Source organism: Oryzias latipes, chromosome 8 (assembly GCF_053564925.1).
Source record: "Oryzias latipes strain Hd-rR chromosome 8, Olatipes_Hd-rR_3.1".
In the NCBI taxonomy this organism is placed as follows: Eukaryota; Metazoa; Chordata; class Actinopteri; order Beloniformes; family Adrianichthyidae; genus Oryzias; species Oryzias latipes.
In genome coordinates this window covers 16,349,889-16,359,186 of record NC_136244.1, presented here as the reverse complement: position 1 = coordinate 16,359,186, position 9,298 = coordinate 16,349,889, and positions in this window count along the sequence as shown.

Sequence of the window (9,298 nt, the reverse complement as noted above, 5' to 3'; positions counted from 1 at the left end):
AATTATTCGAACACCTGTTGATCCTCAAATCCTCTTATCTTCATATCCTGAAATAAGAGTTTCTTTATACATTTTCTTGAATATTTGAACGTCTGAACATTGTTTGAGCTCATTACTTAAACCGTTCCAAAGTTTAGTGCCACACACCGACACACAAAAACCTTTCTTTGTGGTTCTTATCAATTTGATCTTGACGTTCCTACATCCCCTCAGTTTGTAGCCTCCTTCATATTCTAAGAACTGTTTTTTGATATTGGATGGTAACGATTTCCCACTGGCTCTGTATAAAAGTTGTGCAATGTAAAAATCAACAAGGTCATGCAGTTTAAAAAGTCTTGATTGATAAAATAGATTGTTTGTATGATCAAGATATCCGGCTTTATGTACAACTCTGACGGCTCGTTTCTGAAGTAAACAGAGAGGATGTAGTGAGCTCTTGTAATTATTCCCCCCCCCCCCCCCCAAAAAAAATTTCTATACAGTAGGTGAAATATGGTAATATTAAAGAACAGTACAATAAATATCTACTGTTGTATCCTAGTATATGTTTAGATTTATTTACGATTGAAATACTTTTTGAGACTTTAGTTTTTCTCTCTTTGATTGCATTGCCTGCCTTGCCTCCATAGGCCCCGCGGGTCGACACTGCCGGCTCGAGAGCTGGGTTTTTTCTCGAGAGCTGAATTATGTCTGTCCGAGTGAATGTGTGTACAGAATAAAAACACGCTTGAGACTAATTCCATTTTTGTTTTCTCTTTAAGTTTATTGTCACCTTTGACTTCAGAGGACCGATCAAGACAAACACAACCCACGAATACACTGTACAAGATTTTCACTCAGACGGTACCATAATCGCACCACTGCGCTATGGTGAGTTGGTGCTGCTTGCGGAAGAATTCCAAAGGAAATCGTCTGAGCAAGGCGTCGCAGCCGAGCTGAGTCACAGCTGCGCCCATGTCCAGCAGGTCCTGTGGGCAATCGATGCCGCGAGGCAGTGCGTTCACATTTTTGTACACATCCAGCACGCTTTCCCCATACAGCAAAGTGAGAGTTACGGAACCCGTCACATGTCCCACCTTCTCCGCGGGGCTCTCGAACAGCACCTTTAGGCCGGGCTCGCGGTCATTGACCGCAACGAAATTGCCGGCTTGGTCGCTCAACGTTTCGTACAGAGAAATGACAAAGTTTATCAACCGGTTGGGAAACAGTTCCATCTGTCTGTCGCCTCGTTGAAAATAACGCTCGCCCCCCCAGTCTTCAAACACCGCCTGGGTCGCTCGGTTGACGAGGCTCGTGTTGTCTTTGTACGCCGTCCTCAGGAGCGAAATCACACTCCTGTAGGTTTGGCATATTGAGCTCATCGAGCCAGACCGCTCGGGTACGCACACGAGCCCGTCTACGCACAAGGGCAATGACAGGGACGGGTAGCCGGGCTGGTATGCGATGACCGCAGCTTCAGATTCTCCCTTGCACTGCTCGCAGGTGTAGGCGAAGTGTTCTGTGGACAAACAGCCTTTCATGGCTTCCAGGGAGCGCCTCGCCCCATCCGAGGCTTGCACATTGCCCGTCATCAAGTAGTCAAGAACGTTCAAGAGAGCCTGCCTGTTGTCGTCATCGTGCGTGGATGGCGTACGGCAAAAAGGATGAGTGTCCGTGCCCGCGGCCCTGATCGAGACGTCCTCTCTGTTCAGCTGCACTTTCCATGGGGATGAGAGCCGCGAGGGCTCGTTAGTGACCACCCTGCTCTTGGTGTAGTTGAGCACTGCAAACTTCGCTGGTATCCTTTCGAAGGTGTCACTCTTGTGCGCCTGCAAGCTCATCTGTTCGATCACAAACATCGGGCTGCATCCTCCGATAGGCAAGATGAGATCCTGCAAGTTGATGGTGAACAATAAGGGCTGTTTTGGTAGGCTGTGATTGCTCACATCGTGACAAAAGACGTAGGTCTTCTGGCCGAATGCCATCTTGTCTACACCCGGTCGCTATGTTCGACGTGCTGAGGTTGCTATCCTTAGCACGTATATTCAGTTAGTCTGCAGAGTGTGCATACCCCCCCCCCCCACCCCCACCTAACAACACCGCTGACTGTGACCTGTCCAAACCCGCCTCAGCAGCGAAGCCACCAGGCTTCGTTGACGCAACACCCCAGCTTCCTCTTGCTGTCGTCTCCGTACACGCTGCTTACGAGTGTCCGGCCCGACACCTTGTTTGCGCAGAGGTCTCTGAAAAAGTCTTTGCAACCGGCGCAGTGATACGTGACTCCTCTGGTCCCTCCTGGAGATTCCTTGTCTTGTGCCGTCCTCTTCTGCCCTGTTGGAACTGGACGATGTACGAGCCACTTTTTGCTCTTGAAGGCCTCGATCCAGGCTTTCACCGCGTCTGGGTATTCCCTCGTGTATGGCATGATCCGTAGTGTCGAATCAGAGTGCCCGGCGATGAAGGGGGGAAACACATCCGGTGATCTCACCTGCAGAGCCAGTAGGGTTTGGTAAAGTAACCCCGCGAGGTCCACCAGAGTCTTCTCAGAGGCTTCGCACTTCGAGATGGACAACGTTCCCTCCGAGAACTCGAGGCCTGCGTCGACCAACAGGGACGTCGGCAGGTGAAGGATTATGCGATCGTCCGGGAGCCTCTGCGCTTCGTCCGAGGCTCCCGCGCGCACGACGCCTTCGCGAGTCAGTCCGGCAAGGGAGCAGCTGACCTCTCTGATCAGGCCCTCGTAAACCTCCCGGGGCACTAGCCCGAGGTCCTCCTCCAAGACCCTGATGCACGCTTCCAGTTTCTCCCCTGTGAGGCGAGGCACGGCCCGACGGCGGGCCCTCAGGCACTCGAGCTCGCGAAAGCCACACGCCGGCTCCATGTGTTCCGGGCAGATGTTCATCATCGAGTTGAAGGCAGCAGTAGCTCTACTCAAGAGCTCTCGGACCGCGGTGTACGAAAGGACCAGGTGCCTCTCGCACTCTCCCAGGATCTCGAGCTCATCCGCGCCGCGACCGTACATGTACCGCGGAAGACAGTAATCCAAGATGCAGTGTGCCACCAGTTTCCCGGATCGGTTGATGAGCTTGCGGTCGGCCTTGTGGGCCATCAAGACCCGGGCGTTGGCGAAGCACGAACTCTGAGGCTGGCAGGGGTGAGGGACCAAACGGTCTGCGGAGGCGCTCTGAGCCCCGTCCTCCCACTCGCAGCGTTCTGCGCTTTTTTTCGAGAGGCAGGTGAGGGACCCGCCGAACATCGCGGTGGTGCACCCCGAGGTGGCTTGCAGGTTAAGCGGGTATCTGTAGAAGACGGCTTCGATCGGGTTGCACTTGTAGAACTCCTCGCACTCGACGGGTTTCAAGGAGAGCCCGGTTATCCTGTGCAACCACGTGCGTACGATCTCCACGTACGTCGTCTTCACGCTGGACTTGCTTGCTTTGAAACGTTCAAGCGTCTGTTGGCTGAAGTGCTTGCGTTTCGCCGATTTGACGAGGGTGCTCCAGGGAAAGAAGCCGGCTCCCATCTTTGACGCAATGAGCTCGGAGGCCCGGCACGTGAGCAGGTCCCTGAGCACTCCGTGTCGACTCGAGAGTAGGTGGTTCATGCAGTAAGCTCTGTCCTTGTACAGGGCTCTCGCTGTGACGATGCCCCGTCCGGACTCCTCGGCTGTCGTCCCAGAGGACCTGGCCAACGTCACGGAGACGGCCGAAAACCCGCCATCCAGTTCCAGTTCCGTGACACGCAGCACCCTGTGATCGACAAGGAGGACTCGCGCTCGATCCAGCTGCTTCCACCGGCCACAGCCGTCCACCGTGAGCTCGCTCCTGGGGTACAGGACATGGTCCCCCTTCTCAAGCCGATGCCACGGTAGGGTGGAGAAGCAAGAGAGTCCGTAGGGTTCAAGTTTGATCCAGTCTCCTCTCATGACGCAGGCCACGAAAGTATCCGTAATGGCGGAATCGCAAGGCGAGCGTAGGCTTTTCACTGCGGAGAGTCCTCTGATCTTGACCGCCGATGAGGACAGGCGGCCGTCCTCGTCTCGGTTGTGGGTGAGAGACACGTAGCTCTTCTTCGCCACGTGACAGTACACTGAGCTGCTGTACTCGTATTCCAGTTTCACCCGCCGGCCCTTCACGAAAGGCCTCGTCACGTCGCGGAGGTTTCGCGAGTCTGGAGTTTGCGCCACGTACACGGGGTAGCCGTCCTCCGTGAGAGCGCCCTCGGGATCTCTGATCACCGCCACTGGCTCGTTATTGTTCTCTATTACGTACATCCTCTTCAAGGTGTCCTCCACCAGCGCCCGGTGCACGTGTTGGAGAAAGCCTGGTACCTCGGAAGCCGCACGTTTGAATTTCGCACTCACAGCGGCCCTGGCGGCCGCCGCGAAGTGCCGCAGATGCTCGGCCTCACGCTCCAGATCCTCCTCACCGCCCAGCTGTTCGTCCGAGACGTCGCTCTCTGGCAGGTCTTCCGGACCGTACCCCACGGACACCATCACGCTGTCCGTGTCCCCGTAAATGACCGGGCACCGATTTTTGTAGAAAGCTGACACGCAGTCGTTCACCACAGATATCTGTCGCCTGCCATGTGCCGATATGAGGGACCCGCAGGGCGAGGGAGCGGTCCCGTAAAATGAATTGGCCATGACTTTGCACTCTGCCTCCTGCACCTTGCAGTACGCTCGCTCCGCTTCACAGAGAGCTGGGTCCTTCAGCTTCGCTTTGAACGCCACCCGTTGATCGAGGTAATACTCCACGGATGAGGAGAAGACGGCCGGCGCTCGCTCGAAGACGGTCCGGTCCGCGTCGTACCTGAGGATTAGCGTCGCGTACTCAAAGCCTTCGGCCTCCCAGTTGTACACAACCCATCCGGAGAGATCGTGGGGGAAGGAGCGGGGGGGCCAGGGCACGGTGGTCTCCGGAGAGATGTTGAGAGCGCACATGATGGACGGGTACATGCTGGCGAAATCGAAGGCCAGCTCCAAGCCCATGCCCGGTCCCGAGTAGTGGAGACCTGAGAGAGGCTCGCACACGGAGCCTCCCTTCCACGTGTCCTCGCCCGCTCCGTCGAGCCCCGGCAGTGGTGCGTCCCAAGGCTCGCGGCTGCTCAGCGCTCTGCCCGAAGGTCCACCCCTGACCCTCAGAGTGTCGAGCATGTACTTGAGCTGGGGCATCTGGACCGAGTGGATGCTCTGCACAAATCCACCAAAGTTGTCTCCCCGCCCGTGAACCACCACGTCTATGTTGAGCGTGATCCTGCACCTGTGGAACAGCGCGGACATGGGCTTGAGTGCCTTGGCCATCCTCGAACACAGCTGCGAATCCACCAAGTTGTACAGCAGCACGGCAAACAGTTCAGTCCCTCCTCGGTGGATCATGCTGTCCATCTTCGAATACGACACGTCGGTCAGCTTTCGTAGCTTTCGTGTGTCTTTGGGAGGCAGTCCGCGTAGTTCTCGGTCTCTGGAAACCACGAAAGGTGCCACATCGTTCAGCTTCATGCTCGTGCAGGCAAATTTGACCCCCCTGGTGCTGGCCATCCTGTACAGGTCCACGACTATCATGCCGCAGCCAATCATCTTGAAGTGGCCCAGCTTGCCCTTCTCCTTGTTGAACTTGTCCACGTGGCGACACGCCGCTTCAATGTTGCGCTCGGTGAGTTTGCCCCCGGTCAACGCCGAGCCGACGGCGGCCAGCATCTCCTTGTAGATTTCAAGGTGCCGCACCGACTCGAAACGGAAAACGGGAGGCAGGTCTTCCGAGAGGCACCTGGAGACAAAGAGCCCGTGCCAGGCCCGCAGAACCTCCGAGCACCGTCTGCGGGTCCCCTCGTCCGTTCGTTTGGCGTAGTTGGAGTCTGCGTAGAAATGGACACGCTGATCGATGACTCTCAGGTCGAATTCCACGTTGTACATGTACAGGAGCTCCACGCCGTGGAGATCGAGCAGCCGCAGGATCCTCTCCAGGAGCGCAAGCTCTCCGGCGCAGGGGTAGAAAAGGATCCTGGATGTGGACTCCAGCCCCGCGGCTTCCGCCATCGCGCGATCGGGTTCTGGGCGACCCTGTTCCTTCACCTTCAGTTTGTTGTAGACCACTATCAGTTGTTTTCTGTGACGCCCCGGCTCGGGCTTTGGTAGGTGCGAGTTCATCAGCACCAATGACACACACGTGATCTCATGCTCCTGTCCCGGCATGTCGCTGGCCAGGGCTGGGATAGACACCCGACAAGCCGCTTTGAGTGGGCCTTTCTTCAAGTCGCTCAGGATCTTGACCAGCTTGCACCTGTACGTCATCAGATCGGAAACCGTGCGCTCTGTGCAGTACGGGAACCTGTGGGCGAAGAACTCGCACCTCAGGGAGCGGTCGCGGAAATCTTCGTCCACCACGGTCTCGATGTCCAGACAGGCTGCCCTGTAGAAATGCGGCGCGTGCGCGACATCGAACAACTTGGCCTCCTCTTCCGACCTCTCGTGGTCGTACACGAGGTCGCTGGGGAGCAGGGTCCCGCCGCACTTTTCCTCTGGCAAGAAGTACACTCGTCCGTACATGACCTCGCTGCACAGGGCTGGTGTGTTGCCGTCTCGGGCCGCGTAGTAGCCGTTCTCTGGGCAGAAATCCCCAAACGTGAGAGCTCCTCTCACGGTCTGCATGTATTTTTTGGCTAGCGCTATGCTCCCTAGCGGGAACGCAGCGGCCTTCACGTTCCTTTTCACGTCATCGTGGACCACGCTCAGTTGTGCCGGCTCTGCTGCAAAGTGTCTGCCCCACTCTTGACTCACCCTTTCCCAGCTTTCGCAGTCGTCGCCTTGATCGAATGCCAATTCCAAGTCATAGCCCACCACTGGCTTTAAGCCCACGATTTTGAAACACACCGTAGTGTACACCGCGGGGCTGTTTTGAGCCTGCAGCACCAAGCCCCTGCACAAGAGCGCCTCTTCCAATCTGTGAAACATCACAGACTTTACCATGACCCCGATCAAACCAATTTCCAGGGGCGAGACTGTTCTGCGTTTCGGAAATATTTCCGGGAAAAGATTCACGAAGGGAATAGGTCTGTCCATGGCTCTGTTCAGTGTATTTAGACTGGACACAAGTGTTTGGTTTGGTTTGATTTTTATTTATTCTTATATTTTTTTTTAAGTTGCATTCTTTTATTTTCTTCGGTTTAAAATTCCTTTACTGTCTTCCTTTCGTTTCTTTTCAAACTATTTTTTTATTCAGATGAGTCCCATACTGTGTGCTCATCACATGCCCAGTAATCCGGCCTTAACATATGTTCTCCAGTCTTCACAAAAGCACTCTGACCACCACTGAAAGGATCCGGCCACAATGGGAAATCTCCAACCCAGCAGAGACTGAGCCCGACCACCAGCAAAACGGTCCGACTGAGAAGAGTTCAACTCCGGCTGCCTCTGAAATTGTCCAACTCACAGCAAAAGCAAACAGAGAGAGCCCGCCTTCTGACTCTGTGTGCTTCTGACTGCCTTTGAGAAAGACAGACTCCACACGTTGTCAGCCGACCGACGAGCTCATGAGCGAGTGAGGGAGCGTGAAGCACACAACCAGTCACAGATCTAGATGTAGTGTTCACAGCACAGCCAAAGGCAAAGCCGTTAGATGCAGTCTTTGGAGTGCAGCCGAAGACAAAGCCACAGCAGGCTTTGTGCACACCATGGCCATGAAGTCTGACAAGATGCCTCAGCGGAAGGAGCGAGCGACGTTGCCTTATAGAGAATCTGACACCGCCGTGGTAAAAGAAGTGGATTTGCCCAAAGACAGGAGAGCCCTGTTCCTCGCGTTGGACACCGAGGCTCTGCACGACCACGAGACGGTCGAGCTGGCTTTTCATGCTTTGCGGCCCTGCGAAAGGTCCATGGTGCAGCTTCTCCTCTACCTCACGTACTGCTGCAAAGGACAGGTGCTCCAGTTGACGTTGGAGGACCCGGATTTTTCGAGCATGTCAGCTCCAGTCAGGGAAGATTTCGCACATGGACGCCTCATTTGTTTCGTGTTGGATATGAACAGGGGCGACTTTCTGGAAGCTTCTGACTTCGCGACCAACGGACGTGAGCCGCCTGGGCGTTGGGATCGCGATGAGAACGACCCAGCCGAGTACGTGTCCGGCGGCAGGCTGCTGAGTTTCGTGGAGGCAGACGCGAGCGTGTTTAGAAGCCCTGGAGGGGGGGGTGAGACCGACGCGGCGGACCAGCCCTTCGACTCGGGTGCCGACAGCGAGCCTGATGGGGGCGAGGACGAGCCCGGCCGAGACGAGGCGTTCGAGGCGGCCGACATCGACTGCGAGCTCGGAGAGGAGGCCTACAACGCCTTCATGAGACTTCAGCTCGTCAGGCAGAAAGCGGCATCCCTGAACAACGCTATGATTGTAATGAGGGACCCTAAAGCAGAACTGAGCCCTGTGTTCGAGTGGTTAGACATTCACAGTGACACGCTGAACCCCGATAAGATAGACAGGAAAAGGGTCAAGGAACTTCAGGGCTCTATGTTCATGCCCGCCAGCCAGGGCGGGAAGCAGACAGTCACGCTGCCCGAGGCTATCGCCGATCTGACACTGAAGTCTCTCGCGGAGGCGATAGGGAGGATCACGGACACCCAGAGTCGGGGGCAAGGCAAGGAGCTGTTCGAGCGCCTGATCTCGAGACTCACTGAGGACAATTGGAGAGGGCACAAAGTGGTGCGAAAGTACAACTCGGCCATCCCGAACGATGCGTGGTTCTTGGAGGAGGCGAGAGCCTTCACTAGAGCGCTAGCACACGGAACCTCGGCCCAGGTCTCTGTGGGCAGGCTCCTGGTGTTTAGGTACTCGGTCGAAAGACTGATAGACAGGGACAATCCTGACGCTTTCCTAAACTCCATGCTCCACAGGCACATGCCGGTGGCAAAGCGTCGCATATCGAGAGTGCTGCGAGAGATCGAGGCCAACCGCAGGACCCGGAATCTCGCCCGGCTGTTGAGGGACGGCCGGTGCCACTGCACTCGTCCTGGCCCGGCCGTGGACCGAGATTGTCGAGGGAGGAAGTGCCGGGAAGACTGTCAGACTGCGTACGCGTGCTTCTACAACATATCAGAGCAGCACCCCTTCTCCGTGAGCAGATGCGACTACAACCATTACTTTGCACACCTGTACCCTCACCTGGGAAAACTCGAACGCCTTAGCAAGGACATGAAGGTGAAATATGGAGGACACAGGCACTTTGAGAGCATAGCCAACATGGTCTTTGATATCCTCGCCAAGCGCCGTTCCTCAGACACCAATCCGCTGTACGCTGGGCTCCAGGACCTGATGGGAGAAGGGATGCTCA